Genomic DNA, 21,194 nt, shown 5'->3' with positions numbered 1-21,194 from the left:
CAAGCACAACGAAGTGTGTCTACCGTAAGATCTGCATGGAATTATTTTTCAATAGACACTAAAAAGCCAAAAGCATACACTAGCCACTTTTTTTCCCCACTTATATCTCTTAAAATCAGGGAAGGGAAAAGGGTAATATTTACCTAGCAGCTCAACACTTCGTATTACCTGTTAAGATTAAAGGCCAGGTGACATATATCCGAAATATATATATATACACACACATATATTTATATACACACACACTTCTATTTGTGCAATGACAGTCATTCATTCTTGTAACTACAACCACATTTTTATTCTGTGTCTGTAATAAGAAAATTTGCATTAACAAAGCCTGCATCAAATATAGATGGAGGGCAAGTGGCATTTCCATATATGAATAGTACAAAAACCTAAATATAGAGAGCTCTACGGACAAGACCTGGGCTGGTATCCCTCAGCGGTACCTACCAGTGACCAGCGTTGACAGATGTCCCAGACTACCCTCCTCGTAAAGGTGTAGTTCTACGGCATAAACTGGAGAGTACAATGAAAATTGAATGAGCATGATCGATTCTGAACGAGTTGATTCTAAATACCAGGTGTCCACACGGTAGTGGGGTTTGAACAAACACACCTGTATCTAAAAATGCGTGATGCGTGTATCACCTTCATACACACACAGGGGAACAGAAAGCAGGAAAGAGAAATGCGCGAGGGACCCCTCCTCCCGCTGCAGAAGAGCCTAGCCGCAACACACCTGAGAAAACAGTGGCCACCAAGGCCTGGATGTGATTAGCATCAAACTGCCCCACGGCAGAGCCAACTGGGAGGTAAGCCTCATATTTCCGGGGTGCGTAACTGATGAATGTGCTCACAGAGGCTCATTTCAAGCTCAAAATCAAGGCAGCTTCACTTCCCCCCGCCCCCGAGCAAAAACGCAGACACAAGCTAGCGTGCTAAAATGTTCCTCCCAACAGCAGAGAAGGTACGTGGGCAAAACCTGATAAATTTTACAACTGAGATTAAGATGAGAAGAGACCAACCATCTTTTCTCTTTAAACTCTCTAATTCCTGAAAGGTTAAAGAAACGCAGAGATTTATCAGTAGACGAGTGACTAGTAAAAATAATTTTGTTTAAGAAGGTGAACATGAGTTTTGGTGTGCAGATTGCAAGAAGACAATAACCGTCATTGGACACATCTATATTTCTAGGTACAAACATCTCATTTACAGTTCAGTATTTTAAAGAAACGAAACCATGGAAGGCTTGATCATAGTTCTAAACCTGCTTTGTGCAACAAGACTAATGCAGGACTGAGCTAAGGAGCTGACCCATATACTGAAAAATAGGATCTAAAATTAAATGGGAAAATGTACATCATTATTTTAACTTAGCTTAAAGTTGCACAGCTAAATCTCTGTGCAGCAAACTGAAAAGTTATCTGTACACTGCAGATTATTATGCACTCAGTGAACACACATTTAAATCATTTTTGCTATGTTAGTAGCATTGAATTTTTCATGCATTTTAAAGTTGGATAAATGGTTAGGAAAATAATTCAATAGGTCAGACATTTCATTAACTTAAATATTAACAACAAAATCCTCCTAGCAGAATAAAAATGCCTTTTTTTTTTCCCCCTTGCCTGTGAACTTATGTACTTGTCCAGAGCAGCAGAACCCGCTGAGAATCCTTCTCAGCTTACCAGAAGTACCAGGGTGCTGCCCACCTATCTGGGGCTGCGCAACCTAAATTCCCTGTTGAAATTGTTCCTGTTTGCTTTCTAGCTAAAACTTTGCCTTTTGTCTAGATTTACACCTATGTTCTTGGTCCAAGGTGCCTTGCTCCCAAAGGAACTTTTGCTTTATTTCTGAATGTACACTGAATATCAGCTTAACGCAGTTTAATAACTCAACCAAGCATACGTGCATTAGAGCTTTGAAAGTATCTAAAATATTTTCCACAAGTTTATAAATTACCTGCCTGCAATGATCTAATGCCAGTGAAAGAGTCTCTCTCAAATACCACTTATTGTTAACAAGGATGAGGTCATGGTTTTCTTGATGTCAATGGCAAAATACCATTGACTGCAATGAAGCCAGCGTCTCACTTAGACATGCTGTATTCCAATAAAATAGGGATTACACTGCATTGCAGAACTGAACAGGATGGGTACAGTTAAAATGAAATGCTAGGATGAAAGTTGGCTGTGTCAAAATAGCCTTTTCTTACACAGCAGACCTACCCTACAGATATGCTCAATCTCATGGCTGCTTATTCTCACGGCTAGAAAAACCCTCTAAGATTGCTTTTTATTTCCATTTCAGAGATGGCACATTTATGGCGAGAGCAAGCAGACCCTGTTTATATTGTCTCTCGCTCTTGTGATTTCATCATGACTTTCACCAAAGTCTATCTTCTCCTCCCAAAACCACAAGCTTTTCAATCTCAGCTTTCGTTAAGAAGAAAAACGCACAAGTCCCACGACTGCATAGAAAGCTCTGAATTATCATATCGGGGGGGTGGGGGGGAAGCCCACATCTTATTTTTCCTATGCTATTTGAAGCCCTGAGGTTGACTAGCTTTTCATCATCTATATAATCTCTAATTAAAGGACAACTGAACTTCCAGTCTGCACAAGCTGGAGCAGCCCTACTGTAAATACTGCCTGCAGAAACCTTATTGCAGCGTAAAAGCGAGAACGACAGCCTTTTAGACACCAAATTAGACCTAGGCAACATACATACTGTAGTTAGGAGAAACCTTTTATTTCCAAACTTGACAATTTTTACCTTGTGGTCCCTAAGACAAAACAAACACGACACTTTGTTACCCTTCAATAAATCTTCAGCTGTTACCCTTCAATAAGTCTTCAGCTCTTCACAGTGCTGGGTTATGAAAGGTTCTAACTTTCACTCGGGTAAAAGGAATTTATAATCTCTCAGGGATGCAAAGAAAACCTTGGACACAACCCAAATGTAATCAAACTACTAAAACCAAAAAACACGTGCAAAGACAAATGAGAGAAGTCGTGGCCATATTTCTCCCTGGCTATGCTTCGTAAAGGATTCTGTTGAGACTCAGGTGCAAAAGACACTGTTGTCAGTGCTAACCCTCTCCTCCCAACCCACTGATACAGCATGTAAAACTGAGGCAGATCTGAGACAAGTTGCAGTTTTGGCATGTCTCTTCTTCCTCTTGACCCTACAGGAACCTCTCCCAGGCTGTTGGTGTCGGTGGCAATCAAGAGCCATGCCACAGATCAGCTCATCCCAGTCATAATGTTAGTGATATACTAGTATAAGATGCAGATGATAGCAACTTTTACTAATAGCTGCTCTTGATCCCATATTGTCAACTCTCAACCTTTCTAGCCTGCTTCATGAACACCCATGTTTTAGTACAGAAGAAGCCTACAAGGAGCTGAAGCAGCCCAGGTCTCAAGAAGAACGACGCCCACGGTGGAATGAAGGGAACTGGATGCATCTAATTTGGTAGATTTGTTCTTGCTTCTTAGGGATCCAGGATTTCTGTCACTCTATAGCACAAGAGAAGACACAGCCCAGCACCATAAAATGAAAGAGGGCTGTAAACTGAACATCAAACGAGCCTGCTCCCTGCTCTCTCCAGTTCCCAAGTACATGTGCTCAGACATGGCCTCCCACTTCACTAGATAAATAAGAATAGGGTTGAGCAATGTGATTTAAGAAGAAAATTACATGACACAGTATGTTTTATTTCACAGCATGCTAAAAAATGATTAAAGAAATGTGAAGAAGAGTAAGAGACTTGCTCTGTTAGCTTTATGTTCAAATACAGCAATATAACACAGAACCATTCTGATATGCTGCTGTATGCATCACTTCTATGCCTATTATCCAGCTTCTTAGAAAAATGAAATCCAAACCTACACATTTTATCTTAGAGCAGCAGCACAGGTTTTGTAGAGTGAGAGCTTATGAATGGGTAAACCAGGAATTTAGTGCAGTGAAAACACAGTCCAAGCTCAGGGGTCTGTTCTCCTCTTACTGCTTTTATATACTTCCAGTATTCAGGAAAATTACATAGAAGCATTAAGAGTAGAACAGACTCCTGTGAAACGAGCTCACAAATGAAATTAAGAGAGGGAGAGAGCAGTGAATAACTGAATCCCCCGAGCTAGAAGAATGCCACGCTGGAGTGTCACAGGAGGATATACAACATGTGCTACTCTGCACCCACTTCTCAGTGGACCTGTGTAATTTATGAACCTGACAGCAACGCCATACGTACCCACAGGCTCTTCCTAACCTCCCTCCCGCCCATCAGCATGCTTCCACGGAGAACTGCCAAGGAGACTGCCACAATGAAAATGCAGTGGTTTGGCTGCCTTTCAACCTTCTATATACCCTGGAGACAGGAGGATTACTTATTATTAGCAATTACGAATTTTAATCCGCTATACTACATTGCATATGATCAAGCTTTATTGTACTCTAGTGAGTCTTACCATAGTATAAACATCAGATTATAAACCTATTTTTTTAATGCACTGACTTTTAATTTTATATAGAGTCAACTTTCCCTGTTGCAATGTGGTCACTTCATTCTGTACTGCTGACAGAGTGTGGCCCTTGAGTCACTGAACAACATAAGTGTATGCTTCTATTGGTGCTCAGAAGCAAAAAAAAAATCAGCTTGATTTGTCTTTCCTATTTTCTTCTTAACAAATGAAAACCTGAAGCTCATGTGGATTAACTGATAAACTTAAGGCTGCAGATAAAACTTGGCATACTAATAGGAATGAAAACCACATCTAAATCCTAATGCCATGCTATATTCACAAAATCACCCTGGCCTTACTTGCAGTATCCACACAACCAGAATGGGTCAAATAAGAGCCATAAAAACCATCCACCCCGTGTGCAGTCTGGCCAGGCGCTATAAGAAGTGGTTCACAGCCTTCACTCTCTGCAAGCCTAAAATCAGATGTTCCACATCGTTTTCTTATACTGCTCTTTGTTCTCATAAGCCAATGATATTTATGAAAAAAATCACTAAACTCTCACAGACTGCTAGTTTAAGCGAAAAATGATTAAGATTACACAAGTGACACTGCACTTACTGATCATAAAGGAAAAGATTTTACAAAACTATGTACCTTCTGCCCAATCAAGGATTAGCAAACAATAATCCTTGTAAAACAGTAAAATATCTGATTAAAAGGAGACAAGAAAACAAAAGTGAATTTTTAATGTAGCCATCTATCATGCCGCTCTGCCACCTTCCATTCTGGGTGGAAGGCGTATTCATCTGCCTTTGCTTTCCCCACCCGCTACATAGCAACACGTACAGCGAGGAACCCTTTCCCACAAACCGTAACGTTCTGCTAAATCCAGCTACTCTGTGGCATACGCTTTTCCCCTGGGCAGAAGACGGGAGCGCCAGGCGCTCGTGGCCCTTTTTAGTCACATTGCGCTACCGGAGGGCACTTGGCAGAGCGAGGAGAGCGGTACGAGAAGCTACAAGCAACCAAACGAGTGCTTTTACTTAAGCCAATCTGCCACTCATCACACAGCGACTTATTTTAAAGAGGCATCTGGTGACTGACGTGTGCCACCAGGAGCGTAACGATGCAGTTTGCTATGGATTTGCACTTAGGTCTCCACTATCCTCCCCTTGCCCCAGACCACAACTCCTCCTTTCTCTGTACCTCCTTCTCCTCCGTAATGTCTCCAGCTTCCCCAGTCCTCATAGTAATTACAGCTTCCCACCACGGCTCTACTCCTCCTTACCTGCAGTTTTTCCTACCCCCAGCACAATATCCCCACCACGATGAGGATATCAAAAGGGCTCCCTCTACTCACTTCCATGACGGTTGTGGGAACTTAATACCTCTGAAATCAATCATTCCAGCTCAAATGCCCAATCGTTTCAGAAGTTCAAAAGACTGACAGCATAATAGCAAAAACGTACTTCTTTAAGTTAAAAAGTATTCCCCAAAAGGAAACGTTAATGGAATAAATCAGTGACCAAAAATTCTAAAATACATGTCTTTTAAAAATAATTATAGCTCAGAGCAAGAACCTTAAATCTTGTTCCTTATGTAATTTCAACATAACTACAGTTATTCAATCATTGTTCACCTCAAAGTAAAAGGAGTGTGATGCTCTTAATACCCTTTTGCTACAAACAGAAAAGTTAAAGCTCCCAAATTTAGACTCCATTCTATCCTTCAGCAGCAATAAACACAACTCGGCAAAACTAACGCAGGCTGTGCATTCGCATCTACATAAATGACATGATGTTCATGTAGAGTGAATGTCATTCCACACTCATGCCAGAACAGTGATTAATTAAGCAACTGTCTTCAGTGATTTCTCTCACCTGAGTCTCATGCACATCCAGAATTTCTATGCAGAATTCTTTCGACTGAGATTGGAAAGAGAGGTTTGCTGCTTAGGACAAGAAAGCATCAGATGATTTCTAAGCTTATAGCACGCTAATATAACCATATTAAAGTATTTTGAAATTAGAAACAATCCAGTTCTTTGATGATTTATCTACTGAGGAAGGCATTTGTATCAAAATAGCCATACAGATAATCTTCTATTCAGGAAAGAACCAAGTCATGAACCTGACTGTTCAAATAACGAAAACAGCAAGCAGGCAAATGTCCTCTCAGAGTCTGATTATTACGACTGGGGAATTTTAAACAGCAGTGAAATGAATTATACAAAGCTCACTAAATCTGGGGAGTTAAGGGAGTCCTATAGTCCAGGTTAGTATGCCTCTGTGTGATGAGAATGATCCAAAGACTCTCTAGATGCTCCCCAGGGCAGCTGCGCTCCGAGCACCGCGGGGCTGTCGTAAGGGGTGAAACTTCTGAAAATGAAGGCGAGGATGAGCAGACAGGTAGTGACCGACCCTGAACCCATAAGCTTCCTTAATGCACAGCTTTCACTTGATAGTACATGAAAACATAATAAAAAAAGAAATATATTATTTCCTCTAACTTCAAGACAACAGAATTGTATATTCTGAAGGCCTTATGCTGCAATGGCTCCAAATACCTTCCTTTTGATGATTCACAGAAGAGCACCATTCTCATGTGTCCTTTTGACTCATGCTGAAGCATAATTGCTGCTCTTTTTTTATTGCCGCACCCATTTTCTCTTATCTGTCCTTTCTGTTTTCCTTTTATTTCGTTTAATCTTCTAAATTTATAGTTATAGAAATAGCTTTCTAACTCTTATTCTTTTTAACTCTCCTGTGCTTTGGCTCTTCTTTCTTTTCTGCAACTTTTCAGGAAGCCTGATACTACGAGAGTGCTGTTTTGCATCTTTTTATTTAATCTACTCATTTCTTTTGCTGAAGTGAAAGCCAAAGGATCAGGAATACTTCAGTTTTTAAGACACTGCCCAAGCCGGCAGCTATTTACTTATGAACTGATTATGTGAATGACTGTGTTAGAAGTCATTAGAGGTCTAATGGATAATGTCATGCATGACAGAATATAAAAGCTACAAATAGGTTTTCAAGCAGCAACATAATATGTTACCCACAGCTGCAAACGGTAGTTAGGACAGGTGAGGGACATCGAGATCAACTTTGATATCCGATTTTTGCCTGCCCATCAACTGTCACTTGTAGAACTAATCTCGCTCTCCCGTCACAGACTGATGAACACCACTTTAATTTTGCTTAAATAAAGCAGGACCTTGCTTTAAAAAAACCAAGCTGAATGATCAGCACTATAGATAATAGCCTTTTCAAAGGCTGAGAAAGGATGAGAAAATCAGTAGGAGGAGTAACTCCTGAGTGGAGTTGAACCACAGCTTTCTGGAGCAACGTGCGAATGTCTCAGAACCGAGTCCAGAGTCCAACAGGTGAGCTTGCAGATTAAAAAGATCTGCAACTGCTAAAAAATGATCGATGTGGGGAAAAGGTCAATGTCTGCTCTAAAAACAGCGGAATTATACAAGTGATGTGTTATTAAATTGCAAAGGGGAAAGTTTTCAAAAATTTAGGCAAGAGTGACTTGAAACATACTAAAAAAAATGCTCAGCTATAGCACACTCACTAGTTTGGCTAATGCCAAAGACAACCTTCCTTTAAGTCAAGATGGCTTCCGTTGTCCTCAAAGAACTGTTCTGCTTCGGTGTGACCACAGAAATCCTACTCCATGCACCCAAACGTAGTCTTCCTGGATCCATGAGCAGCAGCGAGATCCGGTTAATACATCTCACGTAACAGACGGTTACCTGGCTAAGAGTAACCTGACCCAAGAGGAGCAGCAAGACGCTGGGGAAACCACTAGGACCGTATATGCTTCCCTCTCCCAAGTAACAGCAAAACTGAACAAGATGAACGGCAGTGCCATTTTTGGCCACGGATACAGCGTCCAGCACCACCCAGCCAGGCATGCGCCAGGAGTGGAAGCAGGTGGCATTACCATTTGCCCTGAAGGCAACTCTGACCATTCTGAATTTCCAGACTTGTGTGAGAAAGGAGGCAGTGGAGTGGCCCGCAGGCCACCTGCTGGTCTTCTTGGAGGCAGAACGGAGATGGCAGCCAGCCATCGGGCACGAGCCAACTTCTGCCCTGGTGACTGACAGGTTTGGTCTTGATTCCTGGAGGTAAACGTATTGCTGCTGGAAAAGCAAGCCCGTCTGCGAAAGGCCAAAAAAAAGGTATGAATGGACAATTCAGGCAAATAACTACTCCTTATAAATCCCCCTTTTTTTCTTCGTTAACGCTTTACTTCTTGTTTTGTTTTTGAAATAACTCATCTTAAGACACTAGATAAACATTATAGATTCTGCTGCTTCACTAAATAACTGGACACTCTTAGTAATTTAGCAGTTTTTCTGCACACAGCAGAAGGAAATATTCTAATGAACTGATTATATTTTTTTTTCCATGGCACGCAGTACATAAAAATAAGCAATTTCAATAATCATTATTACTGCTACAGTATATATTAATACATTTCGAATAAATCACTGCCTCTACTATCAACTCAGCTACTGCTCCTGCAAATAAAGCAATACCTTGTTACCTAGCAACTGAGCAAGTCCCTGCTACACTGCAAAAAAAAAAAAAAAAGGAAAAAAAGGAAATATATATATTTATATATCCCCTTGGTTTCACGCTGAGAGAACATCCATAAAGAACAAAGAATAATCCACTCAAATGCCCCGAAATTCAATATTTAAATAAAATGTTTGATCCTCCAGGTTTCGTGAGTGTCTTCAGAAGCTAGGTCTAGATTAAACATGCATTACCTCTCACTGACAATATAATGTTCTTGCTATGCGTTTCTTGGAATATTTTATTAATGCATATATAAATACACAGACATTACACATATAAGTCATGACAGGCTCTTAATGCTACATCTGATCTGTATTAGAATAGCTATCACTGGGCTTTTTCAAAGTCCGTTTGCTTATGCTAAATCAGTTCCTTTCCCGTTTAACATAGCAATGCACAGTATCGCCTCTTACTGATGCAATGTCTCTTTTTAGGGTTCTGTCGTTTGTACAAATTATTCCTTGTGTTGCATTAAAAAAAAAAAAAAAGAAAAAAGTATGTACTACAGAATCCACCACTTCGTTGCTTTATAGTTCATGTCTGTTTCTGACAGATTGCCAACACTGCGAGGGTCAAAAATGAACAAGGGTAGCTGAGGAGTCCCACTTGCCCTGGACAACACACAAATTCGGCAGCAGCCTCTGAACCCTCTGGTTACCCGCGTGTGCCCGGTCTGCGCTCTACCCCGAGTTGGAAAAGGCAGCAGAAGGATTCATGGCCCCATGAGCACACAGTATGAAGACATACCCTTCACTGCGACAAGGACTGCCAGTAAGCTTGTGCAACGGAGAGAATATGAAGTCATGAAAATCACTGTCCTGAAGGCCCACAGCTCCATTTGTAGGTAACTGTCCTCGCATTCGATATTGTCTAGGTCATCACGCTGCCCTCAGATCCAATGTGAAATACATCTGCAGACGGTGCAAATTTCACTTCAAATTTGGGGGCTAATCACAAACCACTACTGCTGATCGCAAACTGAACGATCGCTAAACACCACGCAAAAATTTTGAAAGCCACTCGCGGCAGCAACATCTGTAGTGAAAGTATTCCTGAAACATGCCATTCATGTTCTCTTGAAACTTTTTAAAGTCACCTATCTCTTAGAATACAGGGATATTGGCTCAGTTAATCATAACACAGAAGTATAGACAACCTATATCACGCTGCCTCGAACATCTGTTGCTGCTGTAATCCTTGATAATTCATAGCAAAAATATTCAGAAAATGATACGCTTCCACCAAAGGCACCTCATTTCATGCGGCTCTTACCATTATCTCCGAGTGCTATATACTAGTTTGAAATCTCTTGCAGCCTGGTTTTGCCCATTTTTTCACATTCATACAGTCTTTAACAACCAGGTACCAGAGTTCACCTCCCAGAGGAATGTGTGGAGTTCAGTAAAATGCATAATGCATACAGACGGGCGAGGATGAAGTATCGGCTACTGTGGCATTCAGAAGCCTCTCGCAATAAAAATTTTAGAAGCTAGTGAAACACTACAACCTATACATCTTACAAGGATAAAGCAAACATCAGAGAGCATACCCTACAGGCTTTGCATGACGAAGTCTGTGCATATTGCCTCTCCCTCTGGAAAGCAGTCTTCAGTGACAGATGGCACAACCGCTACCTACAGATGGCTCAAATGGGGGCTCCATAGCTTTGATAAATACTGCAATCAACTCCTAGGATAGGTATGGTTCAGGCAGCACAGCAAACACAGGGAATAAATCCCTCAAAAAACTTCTTAACTGTAGAATAATCACACACATAGTATTATCCTAAACAGACAGATGAAAGTCCAGGGCTCTTACTGAGCTGACAGAAATTCAGGACTACTTAAAAGGAGGTCAGTAGTTTAGGATAAAAGTGTTTGAAATGAGCATCACTCAATTTCTTATCTACTCCATCCAGAAAACCATTTCCACTTTCATCATGGACCCAGCGTTCCTGGTGAAAGTATTCTTGCTTTCCAGTGGGATTTGTTATACTTTGGAGGAGCAATCAACCCTATCACTGACAGAGCCTTGGTTTGGTTGGTAGAAAACATCCTTGCCTCAGACGGATGATTCACTACAGTGAGCAGAATTATTTGAATCACTACTATAAGAAAATCAAAACTCGTGGACTGATACTGGGGCTATTTGTAGCAGACTAGCATAATCTTTTATAATCTTCTCTAGAAAGCTGGGAATACGAGCAACCAGAGTGATTTCATAAAGGAGCATTTGCTTTAGTCAAGCACACGTCTCGGAGACCCTGCTCTCTCCCTCCCTACTGCTGAAAAAGAGAGGTACGACTGCAACATCTTTTGGGGCAACACGGGACTAGCAATGGGCCAGGTTTACTACCTGCCTTCAGCCACTCACACTTTGTACCATATGACCACGAGTTTTCTACCAAGTAGCATCTATCATAACATTCTCATTGACCAAGTATTGCAATGCTATGGGCACGTACGCAATACAATACATACCAGTTTCAGAAATTTGTTGGGCATTCAGCTAAATAACAGGAATACTGCATTTTCAAGTTGATGTCAGGACACAGAAGGGATGCTCTCTGAAAAAAAATTAACACGCCCTTTGCTCTAATATGCATACTCCCCGTTATGCAGAAGTATCTTACATACCCGAGGTAAACATACATAGGTACAAAAATATCTCCCAGATACATCAGGGAGGGAGGGGAGCTCCATTCAGGGTCCTTGGATTACACGACAAGTTCCCCAGCCCACACCTGGAGTAAAATAGAAAAGAATATCTTTGCACGATCCTCACAAATGTAGCTCAGTAAGTCTTGTATCCCAAAAAGTAGAACAACCCTACCCCACCATAAAGAGGCAATATGATGTTTCAAAGCAGCCCTACCAACATCTAAATTAGAATATGCCTCCTGGATTCTAGTCTGTGGAAGACGACAACGGAATGCAAATTAAAAACTGTAATCATTTAAACCTTGATTACAGTCCAGTTACTACAGTATCTAGACTCTCTCGTGCAGACCTGAAGTTTCTATTCCCTTCTGCCATCACTACCTTTTCCAAAATGCAAACAGACAATATCAAAATTGCCTGTTTTCAACTACTCCTGTCCACAATTTAACAAGTTTACTGTCCCTAACTTCCAAGTTTCACAGCCTGAAAGTGCACTGTAGAGTTAGGAGGGAGCCTACTTTTTCAGAGCTTCAAGAAATAGAAAAAACTGTATCAAAATTTTTTTATTTATGATGAACTACCTCAACTTTTATCCCTTTTCAGTTTATAGAAAACCATGACTGACATTTTTCTTTTTGAGGAACTGCCGTGTAGAAAAGGGAGACAGAGATTGCTATAGTGTCAATGTAATTTCTGAATGCGTCACACAATCTTTTGTAATATGTCAGAAGTATAAACAAAAACACTCCATGTGTCATAGTCTACAAAAGGTATCAGGTTTTATAGCATAATAACACATGACAGCTCTCTTAATACTTCTGATAATTCAGTAATTATGTAAATATCTTCAAATTTGATTACACAGACTCACACACACCATTAAAGTTTGAGCCAAACTCAGACTGCTTTATGTGTGAACGCAGCAACATGAAAACCTCCAGACCGAACTCAGTTATGCCGTTTTTCATACTGCTGGACTCGATCTTCTGCTCACCGCAGCAATGTCCGAGAAAAAAATCACTCAAAGTTATACTTGCGATCCCCTGACGCTCAGTTTGAACCTGTAGGACGTGGGGATGCCTCGTGGCTGAGCTAAGCTTCAACCACCCCCTCCCTCCCGTGGGCAGGGAGATTCAGACCATCATCTCACCATCTTCAGCGGGGCCCTATGCTGAGGCAGGAGAGTGGGAACCGGAGGAAGGGCAGGGAGCTGGATGGTGAGATCCTCCATGGAGACCATCAGTCAAGGGCATTCTCCACACGCACTTCAGTAAGGCAGCTCCACCTCTCCTTTGCCCACGGAGAAGCACAAAGGCACCAGGGCAAAAGGTTAGGATTTGGGTTTTGGAAATGGTAGATGTGAATAATTGAAGTAGGAGATGCATAATACAAAAGTATCAATTTCAGACTAAAGAACCAGGAAGGAGCTGAGTGGCAGAAAAATGTAAGATAAACCCAAAGTCCCCAAATCCACTTAATTTGTATGTTTGAATCTATTGTTTTCTTGCTATTACCACCTCTTTAGGAGCACGTAACTTGTAAGGATTTTCTACATTCCTAATAAATTAAAGTAATACTTCAGGGATGTTACTAATTTTTAACTAGCCCCCTCACCCTCTTAGTTATGTCACCACTGCATTAGGATCAACATAACAGGGTTTTAACCAGAACAGGTTGTGGTGGCTGAAGTAAGATATTCTAAAAATAAGATTTATAAAAATGTGACACATCAGCCCCTAGCAATAGCAACAATACCAGATATAGCTTCTGTATAATGCATGAACACAGGATTACTTCCATGAATCAACAGTTTTGCATGGAAGCATAAAATCATCATCACATACAGAAAACAGAGTGAAGATCCGTTAGAAAAGAAGAAATTTCATTTTACATGAGTATTTGTATCTCCAGTGGTAAAATGAGATTATGAAGGTCAAATAACAATCCTATTACTTAAGTTACATAACTCAAACTAGGGTGCATTACAATGTAAGAACATGGAAAGAAAACCGTTGTTTTGTATTTATTCACTGCTTCTAATTCAAATTGTTTCTTTTACAGTATTTCTGTTCTAAACTGCTGTTGCAAAAGAAATTTTCTTACGCAAAGTCTCGAAGTTCTCTAAGGCAAGAAAGACATTTTTTTTTTTTTTAAAAAACAAATTCAATGCTATGCTCTGCAGATAAAAAGGGATTCTTCTCTTGCAAAAGTCCCGGCACACATTACTAACCTCAGACACCAGATCGCTTCCCAGTCTGACCAAGCTACTGTTCTCCACTGGTGTGGTGTGACTGCTACAGGACATTACCAAGTCCTCAGGTACCACACCTGTACAGCGCTGCACCACCCCAAGAGCCCGCAGAAGTAAGTGGTAGCTTTTCTTTATTTCTAAAAATAATTACGAAACTGTTTGTTCAAAAATAAAGAAGCTTCCCAACTTTCTGTTGCCTAGAGCGGTCTTTGGTATACATAATAACAAAGAAAATACAATCTCGATAGTGTCAACTATTTAAAAGGGAAAAATTGCTGTTTTGGGGATATGACTTGCTCTTTAGCTTATGTTTTAAATTACATTTATTTTTTCATGAACATTACCAATACTCTTATTACAGAAGTATAGTCCTGCAGTACTATCCTTAAATATCAAGGCCAAAGGATTTCAACAAAGTTTTCGACCTAGGAAGGTCACTTGCTTGTATATATAGTAGAGCTGTATTTCATATTTAAACGAAATATAGTTCAAAGGGAAACTTAACATTCTATAGCCAAGCTTTCCATACTAGGACTGCCTAACATTAGCTTCCTATTTCCACAACTGGGCATTTACAGAGCATATCAAACATGCTAATGCTTCCTCTAAAGGCACCTTTCCCTTTGAAAGCCACGTATTGAATCATAAAGTTTAGAGCCTAATTTTTAGGCCACCGAGATGGAAAACGTTGGTCTTGAGCTTTCCTGTTCAACACTTCATTTTCTCAGAAGTTTGAGCCAATTAATCAGTCAATGCAAATGAATCACAAAGTAAATAAAATCACATTAAAAGATGGCATCTTAGCAAGAGCCCACAGGGCTTCTATCAGCGTTAGGGCTCTCACGATAGTGATGGCAATAGGGGGATACTTACTACCTTCAGAAAGACATGTCAGGAGCTGCCTGAATACTGCCTCACTGTAGTTACAACTGGGCATGCTCTATTCCTTGTCCTCCTTCCTAGTATCCAAGAATATTACTCCTGACAAAGTACGTGGGACACGATCTTCAGCCCGTGCAGCCAATGGAATCAATAGCGCTATGACAATTTACACCAGATGAGAGCCTTATTCCAAGTCTCCGAGTGCAACCCCTCGGGGTACGTGATACTTTCTTCTCCTGCCCTATGCTCCCTTGTGCGTATCATCACTGCAGAGCCACCACTTAGTCCCAGACAGCTCTGTAAAGAACAAAACTGGTGACAGCGAGCCTTGGAGAGGGAGCAGGAATGGGCACAGCCAAGTGCCAGAGGTGGAAAAGGCATATTTCATCCAGGTCAATCCCCAAAATTATCCTGCGCTGCCTCATGGATGCTTACAAAATGAACACGATGGGGACAGCACTAAACAAATACTTCTTATGACTGTGCTGCGAGGGTGACTAACACATACACAAAGTATTCAAAGGAGAAGTCTGGAGCTCTTTGGTGGTGTGCAGAGATGGTTGGGTGCAGGCAGAGGTTTGGAAGCGCTCAAGTCACAGTGCCACATGATGACCCCAAAATCACTATCTTGTGCTAAGGCGAAGGGCCTGTCAATCTCTCACACAGGTCATAAAGATGCCCTTTCAAACAACAAAAATGAGAATCAATAGAATCCAAGCAGAAAATGATAGTCATAGCATTTAGTGCTCTTCCCATATTTTCATGTTTAAGGAAGTGCAACTTTGTGGTCTTCAGACAATATTAAAGATTTATTGCCATTTTGCACAAGTGTATAAAACTCACACGGACAGTCAATTAATTAAATTACTAAGCAGTGGGGAAACCCCCAGTAAAGTATTAGTGCAATAGATTTTTAAGCCTGTGAACACCTGTTAAACTTAATACTTTTACCATGAGCTTTTAAATAAAGATGAGTTTTGGAAATCTTTTTATAAAATGTGCCTCCTGTAGAGCCAATCTTTGCTTCCAAGATACCCGAGCTGGGCATAACATGGATTAGGACTGAGAAGTACTCACAAAGGTCTATGAAAATCCTTGAATTCTTGTTTCTTGCTCATGCTAAGAGTAGGAACACCACCACATTCTGATTTTAAAGAAAAATAATAACTTGCATTCAGTTTTGTAATGGCTTCAGTAAAAAGACAAATGAGTCATACAATACTCCCCTTAGGTTTTGCTCGAGTATTTTTCTGCGTGACAATTCATTGGAATATCCACTTACCTCTGTGGTGGTTTATAAATATTAGTACAGAGCATTGAAGTTCTATGTATTTTTATCATATAATAATGCAGGTGCTCCACAAACCAATTGGGTACTCATTAATAATGAGCTTTCCAGGTGACTGCATTATTACCAAAGTAACACTTTTCCTAGATTTTAGAATTACCTCTGAAAACATACCTGAAAAATAAAAGCATTAGCAAAGCATGACAATGGTATAAAAGCTCTTTGATTACAGGATCCTGAAGGAGATAATTAGACAGTTTTCAGATATCTTAAATTTTAAGTGTGTTAACTATTTGCAAACTGACATTTCCCAGCATGTTTATTTATGCAATAAGTGACATTATCCAGGACATTATAAAACATTAAGAAGCTGCTAATTATTTCTACAAGCACCTTTCATGAATCTATTTAAAATTATGAGAACCTTAATATCAGTTTCAACAGGAGAAGATGAAGCCTAAAACCAGTCAGATGACTGTGCATTACAGCAGTAAAACTTTTATAATTAAAGTTATTCCTATTATACACATATAGACACATACCTATACACACATTTTAGGAGTATCTAATAAATCTTCATGAAAACTGGAATTGACTTTGCATTTTCCTATGTTAGGAATAATTACATCCAACCACTTTTGTGGTTACCAATTTAGCAGTGGCTTTTACCGCCATTCGCAATGCTTAGAAATAGAGAGAGACGTGTAATAGTGTTCTTCACTAACACATACACGAAGGAGAAAGAAATTATCTTCAGTATACCCTTGGTAAAAGAGACATATATTCTCACTGACATCTTTGCAAAAGCTAAGGTAGCATACATGCAAACACCCAGAAGCGCTGAAGGTCTGAGTCCACTCTGCAGTCTGGAGGACTGGTCAACTAAATGAAAAGTTTACATGATCATCCAGAGACAGGCAAGCAAAACAAGTGTTTACCACCTTCATGTTTCACCATGGTTAAATGTATTGAAAAACTAAATGGTTATTCTGCGCTGTACAGAAGCCCTTTCCGGAAAAAAGTACTTCAGAAATTAAACAAATGGGCTAAAATCTGCTGTCAAACAGGCAAATCTCCTGGCTGACTTCATCTGCTATTACTGCAGCTACTATTAAATTTACCCTTTTTACAGCATCAGAACTTAAAATATTCTATTTTTTTCTGTTGTGAAAAAACTCTTTGGATGTTTGCTGACTGCAGGAATCAGGGACAGAACGAACAAACCAATTACATTTAACAAACCTCATACAAATCACCTTGGATTTCCTGCATCAAAAAGCAGGAAAAACATAAGTGAAGAGTTGTATCTTTCCTTTTTTTCACATTTCTAGAAAGAGCAAACTCCAAAGGCAAAGGCCTGGGAGAAAGAACTGCCATCTCAAGCTTCCTAAGGACTTTTTTCCCCAACAGACAATTATTTTGGGGCACTGCTTATAAGCATATAGAATGTGTGGTACATTTAGAAAAAATAGGATGGTTACAATTACTTAGTTCTGGATCAGCTGGAATTTCCAATTGCTTTTTCCAAAGGAAAACTGCCCTTCCTTTTGGTAGTTCAGCGAGGGACCATACAAGTCCTGGAAACAAGTCAAGGTATGAATACCTACAAGGGGAAAAAAAAGTACAAATCTTAACCATCCGCAGAGGGAATACGTCTCAGTGTTGAAGACCCCTTTATAATGTTGAGCAAGTGCTCTCAAGTGACAGAACGGCCAGAGACTTTAGAAGATCCTCAGATACACTGCCCTTGCTCATCACCTCTTCCCTTGATGAAGCTGTGTTTCAGCCATTTGACTTTAACCCAATCCCAGTTCTCAGTGCAGAGATATATTGGGATTTGACAAGCCATAGACAAATGCTGGGTATCACCATTACACTGATAGCACAGCAGCCTGTATGTTCTCGTGACTCCTCCATCCAACCCCACAGGAATGGGCCAAGCAAGGACTATGCAAATATCATCTGTCTTTAAGAAAGGCATTGAAAAACTCTCCAAGACGTTCCTCAGTCAATTTGACTTAGAAATGTCCCACTAGTAGGAGGCTGAAGGCAATAAGTACGGAATGGAGGAAGACCAGAGATGGTCCTGGATTTTCTCCTTTGTGCTTGAACATTTCCACAGCAGTTTCACTCTGTGATCCAAGGAGCCTGTCTCCAGGAGGCCTGCCAGCACTTCTCAACCCAGAATCACTATTCTTTTACCAAGGAAGGAAAGGCTATCTCTCTGATGATTTTCCTTTGGTTAAGGTTTGTTCAACACTAGTATCATCACTCCCTTATGCTAGACATAATGATTTCTATCTGCAGCTAACATGAAGTTGGGCACAAATTCCATTTGCAATGTTGCAAGATAATTCACTTCAGAGAAATTCATTTGGGGGGGCGTGACAGTGTCAACAAGATCCTTCCTTTAACACTATGCTCAAGCTTCTGAGAGTGAATCCAGCCCAAATGTGAGGGTTTTTAAAATGAAGGATCTTCGGAGAGAGGAAGAAATGTTTCCTAGTTGACTGGAAGACCTTTAGAAAAATTCTATTGCTCCAAAGTACCTAAACAGAAAGGCAGCAAAACCCCCCCAGCATCAAGCATCTCCTCCTCTTCTCTTAGACTACTGAGCAGTATATAACTCCATGTCAAAAGCAATTTGACCACTGAAAATCACCCAAAAACGCCCCACTGTCTTTACATGCAATCCGTAAACCAAGACTATCTCTGAGAGCAATTCAAACGAGGGAGCAGACTAATAACATATAGAGCTAAACTGTTGGGAATAAGGCATGTGAAGACCTGCATCTTTGAATCTCAGTGCTTGAAACACTCAATTTAACACGCTAAAACACTCTACTGAAATTATCACATATCAAAGCTTTTCTCCTTAAAGGCAAAAAAACCCAGAAAGACTATGGATAGAGACAGCAATCAAACTATGACAAGGAAACGCTTTCACTAGCTTGATTACTTTGTCAAAGCCAGGTTTATCTAAAGCATAACCCTTTGATACTTGGAACCAAGACTACTGTCTTGTAGACAAGCTGGCATAGTTGGCACATGGACTAAAAGATCAAGTACAAGCAGCCCTCTGTTATTGCCTACACAAAGAGAAAAATTACATTGGATTGTGAAGAGTGCCAGGCTGGTACAATTTTCTGAAGGTGTTATTCTCCAGAATTTGACTGTGATTTCTTAAAAATAAGCTTGTAGCTCATATAACTGTGAAGACAACATTGAAAATGTGAACTAGTATAAACGAACATGTTCCCAAATGTGAAAACAATCCCAAATCACATCTCTCACGAGTAAAAACTGGCCAGTTCATCACAACGATTGTTGATTTGAAAGACTAATATAAATTTTCAACATTTAATATGCAAAACATTGCGATAATAGGATCATTAGGTCTTGTAAATGTAATACAGTCACGCTTGGTATCTGGCAAATGAATAAGATGATTGGACCCAGAATGATAACCTTCGCTCCCATCTCTGCTTTAACTTCCAGTCTGCACGCTGAGCAGGTCTCTCAGGACCAAGAGCCAAAAGAGCTGAAGTCCAAGGCTTGGCAGTTTCTCAGTCTGCTCAAAGCAAGGTGGAATTTTACTATTTGTGAAGACTATTATTCATAATGCCTACCACTAACATTTAACAAATAAATTCCAAGATCCTTACCAAAATGCCAGTTATTCAACGTTAAACAAAAGCAAAATCTGCATCCTCCTAATTGATGGAAATAAATTAAAATGAGCATTTCCAACACGGAGTTATGATTTCTTGGACATTAAAATGTCTTGTTCTTCGAACGTAAGTCAAATCACAACTGACCTGGTCACAGCTTCCTCCTCAAGTTCCTCAGTAGCAAAAGTCTTACCTAGAGCCGATCTGCTTTAGTTTCTCAGTTCAGCGCAGCCTTCTTTGATGGCAGCTTCATTGACAGCTCTGTTCCTAATTTTCACATCCTCTACCCTCCCTTTTTAACTCCGCGTGCCCACTTCTGGTTAGAGGTGTCATCCCCCCCTCCAAGAAAAATGCTAAGAGAAAAAGCATCAGGCCCTCAGCTTTCCGAATTAGTTTTGGGGTACTGCATTTAAATACCTTCTAAGTAGAATGAATACGTATAGTACATTTTAATTTGCCTTCTTACTGGATAAAGTTATCTCTTCCTGACTATCGCATCTCCTTTCTCTGGAAAAAAAAAAAGAATATTAAGGAGCTCACCAATATCACAGAAAGCAGAGCTTACTTTGAATACATCAGTGAGTTCTTCCAATTCTCATCTGTCAACCATTTGCACAAATTCTTGAAATGGAACTTGTCAGGTGTGTAAGGTTAAGAGGGTCTGGGAGCAACCACACCAACCACAGCTTGTATAAGTTATGTAGATGTATCAAAAAAGAATAGATGTCTTAGTGAACAAATGTCGCCAGACCAAAATTCATCAGTTAAAATCACTCTCCATCCTTTTCAGAGTATCGCTGCAATTTTTAGGATGCCATCAGAACGGAGCTTTAACTCGTTATGGCAATTAAACACGGTAGGATCAAGGTTTTGTACTTGGCAAACAAGTATCAACTTTACATGAACGCTTACAATTTGTATTCATATTTATCCAGGAAAAAATGTCCCCATTATCATGCGACAACCTTCCACTGAGGTTTTTTTTTAGCATGTTATTATATTTTGTATTTTGGCACATACAGAAGATGACACAAATTGGTTTTTAATGCGCATTCAAATGAGAAGTTACTATCCGTTATGTCAGGGTCTACTTTAACACTAGTTTGTGCCTCATTAGCGGAGTAAGTTAAAATGTTCTTTAAGAAACCATTCCGATACCAGTTATATCAGTCATCCTGCTACAGATGGACACTAGTTTTCCTCATTAGTGCCGTTGCTGACAAGAATGGTACGGAGCACACCTTGATTTCGTGCATGTGGGCATACATTGCCACTGCTCACAGAAGAGAAAGAATTTTGCAAGGCACATGGCAACATCCATCAGTCCACATGCTAAAAATCCTCCGGAAAAAGCGTTACCGCACGTGTGCAGCAAATCGAG

The 21,194-nt window shown here is 40.2% G+C and overlaps 1 protein-coding gene across 10 annotated transcripts in view; it reads right to left on the bottom strand.

Moving 5' to 3' along the window:
- Window positions 1-21,194, bottom strand: part of ANKS1B (ankyrin repeat and sterile alpha motif domain containing 1B) — a 448,571-nt gene that overhangs the window by 69,875 nt on the left and 357,502 nt on the right. The window lies entirely within an intron of this gene.

This window comes from Chroicocephalus ridibundus, chromosome 1, assembly GCF_963924245.1.
Source record: "Chroicocephalus ridibundus chromosome 1, bChrRid1.1, whole genome shotgun sequence".
NCBI classification, from domain to species: domain Eukaryota; kingdom Metazoa; phylum Chordata; class Aves; order Charadriiformes; family Laridae; genus Chroicocephalus; species Chroicocephalus ridibundus.
This window is presented reverse-complemented; position numbering and strand designations above follow the sequence as displayed.